General features: G+C 40.8%; 1 long non-coding RNA gene across 2 annotated transcripts in view; it reads left to right on the forward strand.

Annotated features, from left to right (window-relative positions):
• Nucleotides 1–17,725, forward strand: part of LOC110257459 (uncharacterized) — a 49,777-nt gene that overhangs the window by 15,381 nt on the left and 16,671 nt on the right. The window lies entirely within an intron of this gene.

Consider the following 17,725-nt stretch of genomic DNA (forward strand, 5'->3'; position numbering starts at 1 on the left):
ACCAGCCTACACCACAGGCACAGCAATGCAGGATCAGAACCGCCTCTGTGACCTACACCACAGCTCACAGCAACGCCAGATCCTTAACCCACTGAGTGAGGCCAAGGATCAAACCCGCAACCTCATGGTTCCTAGTCGGATTGGTTTCTGCAACAGGAACTCCCCTTGTAAACATTCTTCTTTGGACAATTACTTGTAATTGATGATTTTCTCCTTACCTCTCTGAGGCTGAGGATGATTTAAATCAAGCTCTGTAATATCTAAGCCTAGGCATTCAAAGTTAAGAATGTAAACAAATTTCTGTCTCATGACTTGTTATGTCTTCTCTATAAGTAATTTGACCCCTGTACACCTTATACAAGAATCAGTTCCAAATAGACTGTAGACTTAAATATGAAAAGCAATAAAGTTCTTAAAAAAAAAAAAAAAAAAGGACATCTTCATGACTTTGGGTAGGCAAAAGATTTTTAAAACACAGAATATAGGAGTTCCCCTTGTGGCTTAGCAGAAATGAATCTGACTAGTATCCATGAGGATGCAGGTTCAATCCCTGGCCTCACTCAGTGGGTTAAGGATCTGGCACAGCTGTGAGCTGTGGTGCAGGTTGCAGACGAGGCCTGGATCCAGCATTGCTATGGCTGTGGACATAGGCTGGCAGGTAGCTCTGATTTGACCCCTAGCCTGGGAATTTCCATATGCTGAAACTATGGCTCTAAAAAGCAAAAAAAGCAAGCAAACAAACAAAAACAGAATATAGGAGTTCCCTTATGGCACAGTGTGTTGGGATCCAGTATTATCACTCAGCATCTTGGGTTGCTGCTGTGGCACAGGTATGATCCCTGGCCCAGGAACTTCTATATGCCAAAAAAAATAAAAACTGAATACAGGAGAGAGTTCCCATTGTGGCGCAGTGGAAACAAATCCGACTAGTAACCATGAGGTTGCAGGTTTGATCCCTGGCCTCAATCAGTGGGTTAAGGATCTGGCATTGCTGTCAGCTGTGGTGTAGGTCACAGTTGGGGCTCAGATCCTGTGTTGCTGTGCCTGTGGTGTAGGCTGGCAGCTATAGCTCAGATTCAACCTCTAGCCTGGGAACCTATGCTGGGAATATATGCTGTATGTGTGGATGCGGCCCTAAAAAGCAAAAAAAAAAAAAAAGAATACAAGAGTTTCCCATTGTGGTGCAGAGGTAATGAAACTGACCAGTATCTATGAGAACCTGCTTTCTATCCCTGGCCTCCCTCAGTGGGTTAAGGATCTGGTGATGCCATGAACTGTGGTGTAGGTCACAGATGAGGCTGTGGCATAGGCCAGCAGCTATAGGTTGGAGTCAACCTCTAGAACTGGGAACTTCCATACGCTGCGAGTGTGGCCCTAAAAAAAAAAATATATATATATATATATATATGTGTGTGTGTGTGTGTGTGTGTATATACACACACATATATACACATATATATATGTGTGTGTGTATATCTCACCCTAATGTAAATAATTGATTAAACTGAACTACATTAAAATTACCCAATTTCTATTCATCAAAAGGCACCAAAAAAGGAATTAAAATATAACCCACAGAAGGAACATTTGCAATACATATATCAAACAAAAGGCTTTACCAGGGAGTTCCCATTGTGGTGCAGCGGAAACAAATCCAACCAGTATCCATGAGGACTCTGGTTCAATCCCTGGCCTTGCTCAATGGCTCTGATTCCACCCCTAGCCTGGGAACTAATATATGCTACGGGTGTGGCCCTAAAAACAAAACAAACAAAGACATTTACCAGAATATATAAAGAACTCTTACATATTCAAAAGAAAAAGATGGCAATGTGATAGAAATAGCCACAATGGGAACACCAGAGAGAGAATATTCTTATCACTGGAGACTGATTTAATGCCAAAATGAATCTGTATAAAACAATTATACTGGAGTTCCCATTGTGGCTCAGTGGTTAACAAACCCAACTAGGATACATGAGGATGCATGTTCGATCCCTGGCCTCACTCAGTGGTTTAAGGATCTGGCTTTGCAGTGAGCTGTGGTGTAGGTTGCAGATGTGGCTTGGGTCTGGCGTTGCTGCGTCTTTGGCATAGGCTGGCAGCTGTGGCTCTGACTGGACCCCTAGCCTGGGAACCTCCATGTGCAATGGATGGGGCCCTAAAAAGCAAAAAAAAAAAAAAAATATATATATATATATATATATATATATATATATATATATATATATAAATAATCCTTATCTCCCATTAGTTTCCCTAGTCCTTTTCTTATAATTTACTCCTTCAGCCCAAAACCCCTTGTCTTATTATTTCCCCAAAAATGTATTATTTCTTTGTTAAAAAAAAATTTTTAATCCTTGGTCCTAACTGCTTCCCTGTGTCTCCATTTTTCTTCTGAAGTTTCCTACTTGCACATAATTGTTTTTGTTTTTTTTTTGTTTTTTTTCTTTTTATGGCCCTACCTGTGGCGTATGGAAGTTCCCAGGCTAGGGGTTGAATTGGAGCTGCAGTTGCAGGCCTATGACATAGCTACAGCAATGCCAGACTCAATCCCCCGAGAGAGGCTAGGAATCAAACCCACATCCTCATGGACACTACGTTCGGGTTCTTAACCCACTAAGCCACAGTAGGAATTCCAAAATTACTAAATAACATGTGTATGCATTTCTCCTATTAAAAAAAATATATGATTCTATTTATGTAAAGCATGAAAAGCAGACAAAAATAATCTATGTTTTAGAAGTCAAGATAGTGGTTTCTCTTTGAAGGAGGTAGTGATTAGAAGGGTCAAAGAGAACTGTCTTGTTTCTTGATCTGGGTGCTAGTTACATATGGCTGTTCAGCTTGTAACTTCATCAGTTTTTTTTGTTTGTTTTGTTTTTGTTTTTGTTTTTGTTTGTCTTTTTAGGGCTGCACCCTCGGCATATGGAGGTTCCTAGGCTAGGGGTCTAATCGGAGCTGTAGCCGCCAGCTTACCCCAGAGCCACAGCAACACGGGATCCAAGCCGCGTCTGCGACCTACACCACAGCTCACGGCAACACCGGATCCTTAACCCACTGAGCAAGGCCAGGGATCGAACCCACAACCTCATGGTTCCTAGTTGGATCCGTTAACCACTGTGCCACAACAGGAACCTCCTGTTCATCAGTTTTATATTAATGTGCATTTTTCTCTATGCATGATGTAGTTCAATAAAGCATAGACCAAAACACAACAAAACACCCTTCAATCTTTTAGAGGACTTCACCTCAGAATGTAATTATAGTTATTCTATCTAATAGGTATGTTCTTAAAAGTAATAGAGTTAATCAAATTTGGATTATTTAAGTGCCCAAGTGGAAGCAGCTCTCTAGAGAAGGCTGCAAATCCTTTGATAGCATGGATAATTATGGTTGGTGACATTTCAGAGTTCAGATATGTTCTCAGAGTGAGATTTTCTAAAATCCCTTTTCATATTTTGATTCTCCAATCCATAGGTGCAAAAAATAAAATTAAATCTGTTCTCTTGGGAACCTAATCATTTTAAGACCTTTTGAAGATATCTCAATCATGATTCCACTTTTTAAAGTTTATTTCAAACTGCATTAGGCCACTATGGATGTTCTGTTGAACTTCATAAACTAAAAGAGCACACAGAGGCAGAAATTTAAATGTATGCTCTATAAATATTTTCATATCAAAGGTATTATTAGAAATGTGAGCAAATAAACATGGCATTCAGTAATTTAAATGAAAGACTTCTCTAATATTGAAATTTTGGGGACTTACATAAATTGTTGTTTTTCTCTTGTGATAGCAAAAAAGTATTTTACACTTTTCTTTTTTTTTTTTTTTTTTTGGCTTTTGTCTTTTTTTTAGGTCCGCACACATGGCATATGCAGATTTCCAGGCTAGGGGTTTTATCAGAGCTACAGCTGCTGGCCTACTGGCCTAGGCCACAGCCACAGCAATGCCAGATCCGAGCCATGTCTGCAACCTACACCACAGCTCACGTCAATGCCAAATCCTTAACCCACTGAGCGAGGCCAGGGATTGAACCCACAACCTCATGGTTCCTAGTCAGATTAATTTCCGCGCCATGATGGGAACTCTACACTTTTCAAACATATACAGAAATAGAACATATAGTATAATGGAATACTTATGTACTCATCACATAGTTACAATATTTATCAGCATGTTGTCCATCTGTTTCACTTATACTCCCAACTACTTCTTACCCTCATTCAGTGATTTTTTTTTTTTTTTTGGTCTTTTTTGTCTTTTTAGGGCTGCACCCACAGCATATGGAGGTTCCCAGGCTAGGGGTCTAATCAGAGCTACAGCTGCCGGCCTACACCACAGCCACAGCAACACCAGATCTGAGCCATGTCTGCAACCTACACCACAGCTCACGTCAATGCCAAATCCTTAACCCACTGAGCGAGGCCAGGGATTGAACCCACAACCTCATGGTTCCTAGTCGGATTCATTTCTGTTGCATTGCGTAGGGAACTCCCTCATTCAGTGATTTTAAAGCAAATCTAAGACATCTTATTTCTTCTGTAAAGACTTTAATAGACACACACACAACACACACACATCTTTTATAGACTTAGGTAACAACCATGATATCATCCTCACTGCTAAAGTAAATTGACAAAATTCTAACATCAAATAGTGAGTCGGTAATATAATTTTTCTCATTGTTGTGTGAATATTTTGATTACTTTTTAAATCCAGAGTCCAATCAGGATTCTATATTTTGCATTTGCTTACTATAGCTCATAAGCCTTTTTTTTTTTTTTTTTTTTTTTTTTTTAAAGGCTATACCTGTGGCATAAGGACATTCCTGCCTAGGGGCCAAATCAGAGCTGTAGCTGCTGGCCTATGCCATGGCCACAATGCCAGATCCGAGTCACATCTGTGACCTTTACTGTAGCTTGTGGCAACAATGGATCTTTAACCCACTGAGCAAGGCCAGGGATGGAACCCACATCGTCATGGATACTAGTCAGTTCGTAATCACTGAGCCACAACAGGAACTCTTCATAAGTCCTTTTTAATCAATAGGCTCGCCACCCCCTCTACGTTTTTGTCTGCCCCTATTTGTTGAAGAAACAGGCTGTAACACTAAAATTTAACGTGTTGACTGCGGTACTACAGTTCTATTGGATTCAAGTCTTTCTATGTAGAAGTCAGAAACCAGTATTTCTTTTCTTTTCTTTCTTTCTTTTTTCTTTCTTTTTTTTTTTTTTAAGGGTCGCACCTGCAGCATATGGAAGTTCCCAGGCTAGGGGTCAAATCGGAGCTGCAGCTGCCAGCCTACGCCACAGTTATGCCAGATCCAAGCCATGTCTGCGACCTACACAACAGCTCATGGGAATGCCAGATCCTTAACCCACTGAGCAAGGCCAGGGATTGAACCCGCATTCTCATGGAAGTAGTCTGATTCATTTTGCTGTGCCACAACGGGAACTCCAAGAATCCAGGATTTCTGCTAAACTCTATGTCCCACCAGAAATCCACTGTGAAATGGGATTATATTGCTGTCTCATTAATTAATGGCTCTATCAGCAAATATTTATCAAGTGGTCACTAGCTGTTAGACATTATGCTAAAACATTACATGTATTATTTTGCTCCATCCTCACAGCCCTTTATGAGGTTGCTATTATTGTTATCATTATTGTTTTTTTGCCACAGCCATGACATATGGAAGTTCCCAGACCAGAGACTGAATCTGAGCCTCAGCTGCAGCCTACACCTAAAAGTGCAGCAATGCCAGATCCTTAACCCACAACACTGGGCCAGGGATTGAATCCATGCCACCACAGAGACAAGACTGAATTCTTAACCCATTGAGCCACAATGGGAACTCTGATGTGCCCTGTCAACTTAAAAAAAAAAAAAAAAATCATAACCTGGAGTTCCCGTCATGGCTCAGTGGAAATGAATCTGACTATCATCCATGAGGCTGCAGGTTCGATCCCTGGCCTTGCTCAGTGGGTTAAGGATCTGGCGTTGCCATGAGCTGTGGTGTAGGTCACAAACATGGCTTGGATGTCTTGTTGTTGTGGCTGTGGCTGTGGCATAGGCCAGTGGCTACAGCTCTGATTTGACCCCTAGCCTGGGAACCTCCATATGCCATGGGTGCAGCCCTAAAAAGAAAAAAAAAATTGTGTAACCTGAAAGTTGAGAGTTACGTTTTATTTGGGGCGACATTAGGACGTAAGCCCAGGAGACAACATTTCAGGTAGCCTGAGAAAACTGCTCCAAGGAGGTGAGTTTCTAGGATATTTATGAGATTTTTCAACATAGGGCAGGTAGTAGGAACAAAAGATTTACAGAAAACCAGATATCTCAAGTTAAGGAATTTAACATGTTTCTATGGGAAGAAGTAAAGGTCTGTGCTTACTGGAATCACTCCTTTGATATGCACCTCAGCTATCTGGGTCAGTATTTGTTTCTTCCTTGAGTTTCCTTGGGCTCACCCCTCTACCCTTGGAGTGACTGACCCTGACACCTTTGGTTTAGTTCACTTCGCTACAGCCCAGGAGACAATATTTCAGACAGTCCTAAAATATCGCCCCAAAGTGGAAAGGGGAAATATCAAGATATAAGTCATAAATGTGAAAGGGGAGGTGCATGCAGACATGCACACATTTTACAGAAGTTTGCTGCTGGTCTTGTGAAGGTTGCTATTAGTCAAAGATGTCAGTTATCAAGAAGGATTTTAGTGTTTTTCTAAGATAGGAGATTCAAGAATCCTGCTCAAAAAAACTTCTCTAAAATTATCTATCTGAAGACCTGTTCTTCCAGTTTTCCTAGAGCACTGAGTGCCTCACTCCTGGTCTCCACCCTGAGATCTGCTCAGGGGGTGTTTTGGGTCGGCAGCTGCAGTGACTCATGTTTTAATCTATGTAGAAGCTGATGGAAAGTGCCAATCTTCAGTTTACAGCCGGTAGGAGAAGTGGGCGCAGGGTCTTTCTACTGTGCCATTTTGGCCATTTCCCCTCAATAATTTGTTCTTATCTATAGAGTGGGCATGAAAAATTATCATAGTTTTATTCGTTTTGATATTAAACATCCATGTAAATTAGGAGGTTTTGCAGGCATATCTGACAATTAGGTCAATCAACTATTTTGCAAATTAAAAATGATAAATGTGGAGTTCCCGTCGTGGCGCAGCGGTTAACGAATCCGACTAGGAACCATGAGGTTGCGGGTTCGATCCCTGCCCTTGCTCAGTGGGTCAAGGTTCTGGTGTTGCCGTGAGCTGTGGTGTAGGTCGCAGACGCGGCTCGGATCCTGCATTGCTGTGGCTCTGGCATAGGCTGGCAGCTACAGCTCTGATTCAACCCCTAGCCCGGGAACCTCCATATGCCACAGGAGCGGCCCAAGAAATGGCAAAAAGACAAAAAAAAAAAAAAAAAAAAAAAGATAAATGTAGGAGTTCCCATTGTGGCTCAGCAAGTTAGGAGCCCGACTAATACTCATTAGGATGTGGGTTTGATCCTTGCTTCACTCAGTGGATTAAAGGATCTGCTCTTGCCATGAGCTGTGGTGTAGGTCACAGACATGGCTCAGATCCTGTGTTTCTGTGGCTGTGGTGTAGACCAGCAGCACAGCTCTGATTCAACCCCTAGCCTGGAATCTTCCATGTGTCTCAGGTGTGGCCCTAAATTAAAAAAAAAAAAATTGATAAATGGTCTTCGTTGATCAGCTCGGTTGACTATATCCTGAATTCATAGCTGCACAGTGGTAGTTTAATGTACCTTAGGCAGATTTATTTCTGTAGCAACTGGAAATAAAAAAGAAAGACAAATGCAGTGGTTTCCACTTCACTGTAAATAAAAGCCATATTTATTTTAAGAGTAGTGCTCATTAAACTTTAAACTATTCTATTGAGATTGCAAGCTGTTATTAACAGGAAGCAAAATGCTATTTGCAACACATCGTACAGGGTCATCATTAGCTGTGCAAGACTATCATTTTTGTAGCCTTTAGACATACATACACTTTAATTTGGGTTGGATATCCCTACTATTTTCTATGTTTGCTTGATATATTTTAGGATATAGATCTCCAACAGGAAAACCAAAAGCATCTTTTTTTTTTTTTTTTTTTTTGTCTTTTTGCCTTTTCTAGGGCTGCTCCCATGGCATATGGAGGTTCCCAGGCTAGGGGTCTAATTGGAGCTGTAGCCACCAGCCTACACCAGAGCCATAGCAATGCAGGATCCAGGCCACGTCTGTGACCTACACCACGACTCATGGCAATGCTGGATCCTTAACCCACTGAGGGAGGCCAGGGATCGAACCCACCACCTCATAGTTCCTAGTTGGATTCGTTAACCACTGCACCATGTTGGGAACTCCAAAATATCTTTCTTGTTTGGAATTGCCAGGTCCATGTTATATCAGTAGTTTTTTTGGAAAATTCATTTAAACAGTAAAACAATCATTTGAGATATAGTAATGATGATAAAGCCTATAAATCAAATCTTTTTACATAGTACTCATTTTCAATGTTAATTCAAGCACTTGAGGACATGATTGAATGAGATAACATTGCTCATTTGAATATACCAAAAGATATGGTTCTCATTGACCAGGGAAGGATATAAGCTTGCAACATTACAAAATAAGTTCTAACTATCCCTCTTACTATTCAAATTATACTATCCTAGACAACACAATGATGTTGAAAAGAAGGGATAAAACTGTTATTTGTTAATAATATAACTCTTTATCTCCAAAGACCAAGAGAGTCAACTAACTTCTTAGCAGCAGAAAAGAAATTGAACAAAATTATAACAAAAGTATAACACATAAATAAAAGTATAATAAATGTATACCAAAAAACAGTGCCCTTTCTGGAGATTTGTTTTAACAAGTTGAGCAATGTGACAAAGATTTCATTCACTGGAATGAAGAAAAAAGCATATCTAAGAATAAACTCAACAAAAGAAATATGAAATACATATCATGAAACAAAAAGTATTAAAGAACTAAATAACATCAAAGCTAAGTTCAGGAATATACCTTTTTTCAGGATGAGCACCCTAAATATAACATAGGTGTCAATTATGTACAAATATTGAAATCCCAATTAAACTCCCAAAGAATTTTCATGGGACTTGTCAAGCTGATTGTAAAATTTATCTGAATCCTCAGGATATAGAACATTACCTGGCATATAGTGGTAGTATGACAAATGTGTGGTGGTTGAATAGTCAGTAAATGACCAGCTTTAATAACTACCTATATGCAAATGACTCACACACTTAGATTTCTACCCCAGATTCATCCTCTGAACTTCAGACTTGTACATCTGCCTTCTTAATCTCTTCACTTGATTAGCTAGAAAGCAATTTACATTCATTATAGTCATAACAAAACTAAATCTCTTGTGAATCCTGTCTTCTACCAGTCATCCAGATGACTAAACTAAAAGCAGACAGTGATCTTTAACCATCCATTTCCAATTTGTCATTATACAAATCATCACAACTTTTATTGAGTTTTTCTGCTGAATATTTCTTGAATCCATCTAAACTGCCACCATCATCTGTTGTAATTTCTTCCCCATTCTAGTGGATAATTTCTAACTAGTTCCCCCCCCCCCCCAAATTCACTACCTCTCTCTCCTACCTCAACTTAAAACAATGTCACTATTTTCTTTTTTTTGCTTTTTTATAGCCAAATCTGTGGTATATGGAGGTTCCCAGGCCAGGGGTCAAATCAGAGCTACAGTTGCTGGCCTAGCCTCAGCCACAGCAACAACAGGATCCAAGAGCCTTGTCTGAGACCCTTACCACAGCTCATGGCCAGGCCGCATCCTTAAGCCACATTGAGGCCAGGGATCAAACCCGCATCCTCAAGGATTCTAGTCAGATTCGTTTCCTCTGCACCACGAAGGGAACGCGAGTGTCATGATTTTCAATGCTTTTAGGATTAATTTCAAACTCTTCATGACGACTTACAAAGGCTGACCTTGCCTAACCCCTACTTATGTCTTCCGAGTCATCTTTCACAACAATTGTTATCACTCTCTAAGCTTGGGTCACAATGACCTTTCAATTCATTAACTATGTCATGCTCTCTCCTGCCACAGGGCCTTTGTATATGCTATTTTTTTTCTGCCTGGAATTATCTTAATCTTTCTTGTGCAAGTTAACTTTAATCCTCCTTAAGATCTCATCTCAATCATCTTTTCCTTACATAAGAACCTTCTGATTCCTATTTACGCAGTTTTTTTTTGTTTTTTTTTTTTTTTGCTTTTTAGGACTGCACCTGAGGCATTTGGAAGTTCCCAGGCTAGGGGGTTGAATCAGAGCTACAGCTACAAGGCTACGCTACAGCAACTTGGAATCCAAGCCTCCTCTGCGACCTACACCCCAGCTCACAGCAATGCTGGATCACCAACCCACTGAGTCAGGCTAGGGACTGAACACACATCCTCATGGATACTAGCCAGATTCGTTTTCTCTGAACCGCAGCAGGAACTCCCTTTTATACTCAATTTTATCTCCCTCCTTTATAGCTCAGATTAAATTGACCCTTATGTGGATGATTTTAAGCTTTAAGCTTTTTTTTGTCTTTTTAGGGCCTCACCCACAGCATATGGAGGTTTCCAGGCTGGGGGTCTAAACGGAGCTATAGCTGCTGGCATATGCCACAGCCACAGCAACGCCAGATCCGAGCCACATCTGTGACCTAAACCACAGCTCATGGCAACATCGGATCCTTAACCCACTGAGCGAGGCCAGGGATTGAACCCAAAACCTCATGGTTCCTAGTTGGATTTATTTCTGCTGTGCCACAACGGGAACTCCAGGCTTTAAGCTTAATCAGAAAAGAAATAATGTCTTTTCATGCTTAACTATGGTATCCCTAGCTATGGTGCTAGGTAATGAATAAATGAGTGGAAAAATGAAGCTAAATAAAAATGTGTGGACAATAATTTGATATGGTCAGGCAATCAGTAGGTCTTCATTGAAAGAATGGGAAGAAACTGATTTTTTTTTTCGTCTGTGCCTGTAGCATACCACATCACTAACAACAGTGGATCCTTAACCCACTCTGCCACCAGGGAACACCTGAAGTTTTTTTTAAATTAAAGTATAGTTGGAGTTTCCGTCATGGCCCAGTGGTTAACGAATCCGACTAGGAACCATGAGGTTGTGGGTTCGATCCCTGGCCTTGCTTAGTGGGTTAAGGATCTGGTGTTGCCGTGAGCTGTGGTGTAGGTTGCAGGTGCGGCTTGGAACCCATGTTGCTGTGGCTCTGGTATATGCCGGTGGCTACAGCTCTGATTAGACCCCTAGCCTGGGACCCTCCATATGCCACGAGTGCAGCCCAAGATAATACAAAAAGCTAAAAAAAAAATAAAATAAAATAAAATAGTGCTGCTCTGAACAGGTGCATGCATCTTTTTTTTTTTTTTTTTTTTTTTAAGGGCATCACCTGTAGCATAAAGAAGTTCCCAGGCTAGGGGTCAAATTGGAGCTATAGCTGCTGGCCTACACCACAGCCACAGCAATGCAGGATCTGAGCTGCATCTGCGACCTACAGCACAGCTCATGGCAATGCCAGATCCTTAACCCACTGAGCAAGGCCAGGGTTTGAACCTGGACCCTCATGGATACTGGTGGGATTAATTTCCACTGAGCCACAGCGGGCATGTATCTTTTTGAATTGTAGTTTTGTCTGTTTAGATGCCCAGGAGTGGGTTTGCTGGATCATATAGTAGTTCTATATTTAGTTTTCTGGGAAAGCCACAAACTGTTTTCCATAGTGGTTGTACCATTTTATATTCCCACCAACAGTGTAGAAGGGTTTCCTTTTGCCATACACTCTCAGGCAAAGATTTGTAGCTAAATGTGCTTTTAACTAAGCAAGAATCATGGGTCAAAAAACCAACTACAAATGCTGTATCTTTAGTTTCATATTTTGAAGTTGTTCTCACAGCAGAGTCCCAATATTTACATCAATTCATTCGTTAAGATGAAAATAAAACCAGAAAGCATTCAAAATATGAGAAGAGATTCATTCATGCAGTTAATTAGGATTTATTTTATAATAGAAAATGATGAAGATATTCTTGTAATGTTAAATAAAAGGCAAAAAAAAATAGTATTTAAACAAGAACTTGAGTTTACCTGTTTTAAAAACCTTGGTTTCATGTGCCAAAAAGATACAAATTTCATTATCAAGCATAACCTAATTTGATAAGATGTTCATGCACAGTAAATTCATAAATAAAATAAGTACAAATGGCTAACACTTTCTCTTGAGAAGCTGATAGAAATTCCTCTTTTTGGGATTCCCTGTCATGGCTCAGCAGAAACAAATCTTACTAGGATCCATGAGAATGCAGATTTGATCCCTGGCCTCACTCAGTGGGTTAAGGATCCAGCATTGCCATGAGCTGTGGTGTAGGTTGCAGATGTGGCTTGGATCTAGCATTGCTGTGGCTGTGGCGTAGGCCAGCAGCTACAGCTCCAATTCAGCCCCTAGTCTGGGAACCTCCATATGCCATAGGTGTGGCCCTAAAAAAAAAAGACAAAAAATTAAAAAAATAAAAAAGTAAAAAACTCCTATTTTGTTTTAATAAGTCCTTTAATTTTCATGAGTACTTTAACCTGAAAAGTTGCTTTTATAATTGTATAATAATTCAAACATATTTCACATATATTTATTCATTTCTTATACCCCAACCATATATAAAGTGATGCCAAATAGTGTTTTGTTAACATCTTAAGCACCATTAGTAACAGATATTAGTAATTTGTCAACAAAAAATCACTCCATTTTTCTTAAATTGAGGGAATGTTAAATTCCTTTGCAGTGAAATCACCCAGTAGATATTCAAAGATGCATCTGACACACTGATAAAAATAATATGTAGCACATTTATTTACGTTTCTGGTGAACTGAAACTGTCAGAGGGATTTAATAAATATGCCCGTTGTATGTAGTCCCTGACATAACTTGAGAGAATCAAAAATTATACTAAGTTACTAAGTCTACAATAGTGTATGAAAATTAAGCAAATGATTGAATATCCTTATAACCACTGCATCCAACTTTAAAAATGTGTAGTTTTACCTTATCACAATTAAATTTTTAAAACATTTTTGGAGCTTCTAAAATAATGCGGGATTAGAGTTCCCGTCATGGCTCAGCAGTTAATGAACCTGACTAGGATCCATAAGGATGCTGGTTGATCCCTAGCCTTGCTCAGTGAGTTAAGGATCCAGCATTGCTGCAAGCTGTGGTGTAAATCGCAGACGCGGCTCAGATCTCGTGCTGCTGTGGCCGTAGCTGAGGCTGCGGCTGGCAGCTGCAGTTCTGATTCAACTCCTAGCCTGGGAACTTCCATATGCTGTGATTGTGGCCCTAAAAAAAAAAAAAAAAAAAAAAAAAAAAAAATCTCTAGTGGAGTTCTCTTGTGACACAGTGAATTAAAGCCCTGGTATTGCCACTGCAGAGCAGCTTCTATCCCTGGCTCAGGAACTTCCACATGCTATGGGGTCTGCCAAAAAAGAAAAAATATGTATAGTGGAGTTCCCACTGTGGCTCAATGGTAATGGACCTGACTAGTATCCATGAGGATGAGGATTTGATCCCTGGCTCCCTTCAGTGGGTTAAGGATCCGGCATTGTCACAAGCTGCTGCTTATGTCACAGATGTAGCTCGGATCCTGTGTTGCTGTGGTATAGGTCGCCAGCTGTAGCTTTGATTTGATCCCTAGTCTTGGAACTTCCATATGCCATGGGTATGGCCCTAAAAGAGGCACATATATATACACACACACACATATGTATATGTATATATGCATATATATGTATATGTATATATGTATATTTATAGTGATTTCTAGTTCTTATCCAGTATATAAAGAGGTTAGAAGTCATTACTACATCTTAACAAGTAAAGAACTCAACAAAGTGAAAAAGCAGCAACTCTCCTTGGATCTGTAAAAAGTCGCTCTGATCACAAAATTCCTGTGTGTGTGTGTGTGTGTGTGTGTGTGTGTGTGCGCGCGCGCGCGCGCAGCTGGGCATCTTTCCATACACCAAGAAGCAATTCTCCGGATATCAATATTAGCAGGGTCAAACAGTTCAACTCAATTCTGACTCTTTCTACCTGGCAATAGATTCCAAAGGTTCAAGGCTTAATCCTACAGGATTGTTCCCTATTCTAACCACCATTCTACCTAAGGGGTGAAAACCCTGAGATGCATGGTGAAGTTCATAGTCCAGAAACATAAGCTCACCAAAATGCCGAGACCTAGTCATACAATGCCTCCCTTCTCCCCAGAACTTAACCACTTCACCCCTACAGACCTATTTACCACAGTTTCTTTTCTACAGTACATCACATCCGCCTTTCAACTTCTGGTGGGTAGTTTATCTGTGACACCAGGGGCAGGAGAATAAGTGTGAAGATGGTGCAGATAGAGAAGGGGAATAACAGAGAATGTCAGGTGTAGGATGATTTAAGGGGGAAGTTGGGCAAGGAGATAGTACCCTAAAAAAAGTTAATTATAAAGGACAACAATAAATGGAGAAATGATTTGAAATTGGTGGTAAAACCTGCCATTGGTGCCCTCTGTCCAAGCTGAACAAATTTCACTCTCCGTGCACCTATGGTCTGGGGAAAGGAGGATTTATATCTTGGGAGCTTTTTACCATCTATAGTAAGTTGAATGGTGTCCCCCAAAACACGTCCAAATTTTATGTGGTGGCTTGGAAGCCACTGCATTTTTTAGAAGCTCCAAAAGATGTTTTAAAAATTTAATGTCTGGAGTTCCCGTCGTGGTGCAGTGGTTAACAAATCCGACTGGGAACCATGAGGTTGCGGGTTCGGTCCCTGCCCTTGCTCAGTGGGTTGATGATCCGGCGTTGCCGTGAACTGTGGTATAGGTTGCAGACGCGGCTCGGATCCCGTGTTGCTGTGGCTCTGGCGTAGGCCCGGGGCTGCAGCTCCTATTAGACCCCTAGCCTGGGAACCTCCATATGCCGCGGGAGCGGCCCAAGAAATAGCAAAAAAGACAAAAAAATAATAATAATAAAATAAAAATTTAATTGTCATACCATATGATACCACTTATATTGGGAACCTAATATATGGCGCAAATGAACCTTTCCACGGAAAAGAAAATCATGGACATGGAGAACAGACTTGTGGATGCCAAAGGGGAGGGGAATGGAGTGGGATGGATTGGGAATTTGGGGTTAATAGATGCAAACTATTGCCTTTGGAATGGATAAGCAATGAGATCCTGTGGTATAGCACTGGGAACTCTATCTAGTCACTTATGATGGAGCATGATAATGTGAGAAAAAAGAATGTATACAGGTATGTATAACTAGGTCACCTTGCTGTGCAGTAGAAAATTGACAGAACACTCTAAACCACCTATAATGGAAAAAGTAAAAATACTTATAAAATAAAAATAAATAAAATAATAATTTAACTGTGATAAAGCAAAACGACACATTTTTAAAGTTGGATGGAGTGGTTATAAGGCTATTAATCATTTGCTTAATTTTCACATACAGTTGTAGACTTAGATTGCCATTCTGTGAATATGACCTTATTTGTCAATAGGGTCTTAGCAGATGTAATGAAGTTAGGGATGTTGAGATGAAATCATCCTGAATTTAGGGTGGGCCCTGAATCCAGTGACTGGGGTCCTTACAAGAAGAAGGAGAGGGAGGAGTTCCCATCGTGGTTCAGTGGAAATGACTCTGACTAGTATCCATTAGGACACAGGTTCCATCCCTGGCCTCGCTTAGGCATTGCCATGAGCTATGGTGTAGTTCTCAGATTTGGCTCGAATCTGGTGTTGCTGTGGCTGTGGCTCTGATTCAACCCCTAGCCTGGGAACCTACGTATGCCATGGGTGTAGTCCTAAAAAGATAAAAAAAAAAAAAAAAAGGAAAAAGAAAAGGAGAGGGAGATTTGTGAGACAGAGGTGGGAAGGCTCTGTGAAGACAGAGGCAGAAATGGGAATGTGTCTACAAGTCAAGGCACGTCAAGGATGGCTGACAGCCACCAGAAACTGGAAGAGACAAACAGCAATTCCCTAGAGCCTCTGTAGGCAGCGAAGCTCTGCCAACACCTTGACTGCAGACTTCTAGCCTCCAAAACCGTGAGAAAATAAATTTCTGCCAAGCCACCAAATTTGTAGTATTTCTCACGGCAGCCCTAGGAAATTACTACACATAGTAGTACATATGAAAGTTATAAGTTTACACTCTACTGTAGTCTATTAAGTAATAGCATTATGTCTAAAAAAAAAAAATGTTCATACCCTAATTAAAAAATACTGTATTGCTAAAAAATGCCAACCATTATCTGAGACTTAAGTCAGGTGTAATCTTTTTGCAATCAAAGATCACTTATCACAGATCACCATAGCAAGTACAATAGTAATGAAAAAGAAATGTACTGTGAGAATTATTAAAAGGTGACACATGCTCTTGACAAAGTGGTGCTAGAGTTCCCGTCATGGCTCAGTGTTTAACTAACAAACCCAACTAGGATGCATGAGGACGTGGGTTGGATCCCTGGGCCTCAGTGGGTTAAGGATCCGTGAGTTAAGTTGGGTTAAGTTGTGGTGAGCTGTGGTGTATGTCGCAGATACAGCTCGGATCCCTTGTTTCTATGGTTGTGATGTAAGCTGACACTTGCATCTCCGATTAGACCCCTAGCCTGGGAGCCTCCATATGCCACAGGTGTGGCCCTAAAAAAGACAAAAGAAAAAGAAAAGTGTACCAATAAACTTGCTGAATCCAGGGTTGCCACAAACCTTCAATTTGTGACAAATACAGTATCTGTGAAGTGCAATAAATTGAAGCACAATTAAATGAGGTCTGCCTTTAATCTCTACAACTGAAATTTCTTGAGGCATTAAAAATGATGTGATAGTAAAATAGTCATGACATATCAGGTAAAAAGAACAGATTAATTTTTTTTTTTTTTTTGGTCTTTTTGCCTTTTCTAGGGCCGCTCCCATGACATATGGAGGTTCCCAGGCTAGGAGTCTAATTGGAGCTGTAGCTGCTGGCCTACACCAGAGCCACAGCAACTTGGGATCCGAGCCAGGTCTGTGACCTACACCACAGCTCATGGCAATGCCGGATCCTTAACCCACTGAGCAAGGCCAGGGATCGAAACCACCACCTCATGGTTCCTAGTCGGATTTGTTAACCACTGCACCATGACAGGAACTCCAAGAACAGATAATTGTTAGGTTTGCTGAGGGAGTAACTCGAAAGGCCAACCAAGTTAGTAAAGCAAAAGAGATTTATTAAGGCATCAGAAAGGCATGGGCTGAGCTCAAGATGGCGCCAGCCCTGACCGTGAGGAAGTGCTAAGCTTATAAAGGATCTGTGGCGGGAATCTGTGGCTGGAGTTCTTGGTGCGAACTTGGGGCAGGAATGACAAAGAAGGAGGAGGGGAAGGTCAAAGGAGGAGTAGATGGGGAGGAGTAGGTGGTCAAGTCCCGGGACAGAGGGCAATTAATCCTTGTGTGTGGTTAATCTATGCTCCACATTCCAGGAAAGGGTGTAGATCTTGTGCTGGGCTGTACCCATGTCTGCAGCAGGTCTCCAAGGTCAACTGCCACATTGGGGGTGGGGGTCTGTCTCCTTCCTCCTGGGAACCTATCAATTATAAAACAACAAAGTGTATGATCACATTTTTGGAAATATATACATAGAAA

This window comes from Sus scrofa, chromosome 17 (genome assembly GCF_054392235.1).
Source record: "Sus scrofa isolate SSC_HxYL_T2T_F1_AM1 chromosome 17, Sscrofa_HxYL_maternal_Yorkshire_Landrace_v2.0, whole genome shotgun sequence".
Lineage (NCBI taxonomy): Eukaryota > Metazoa > Chordata > Mammalia > Artiodactyla > Suidae > Sus > Sus scrofa.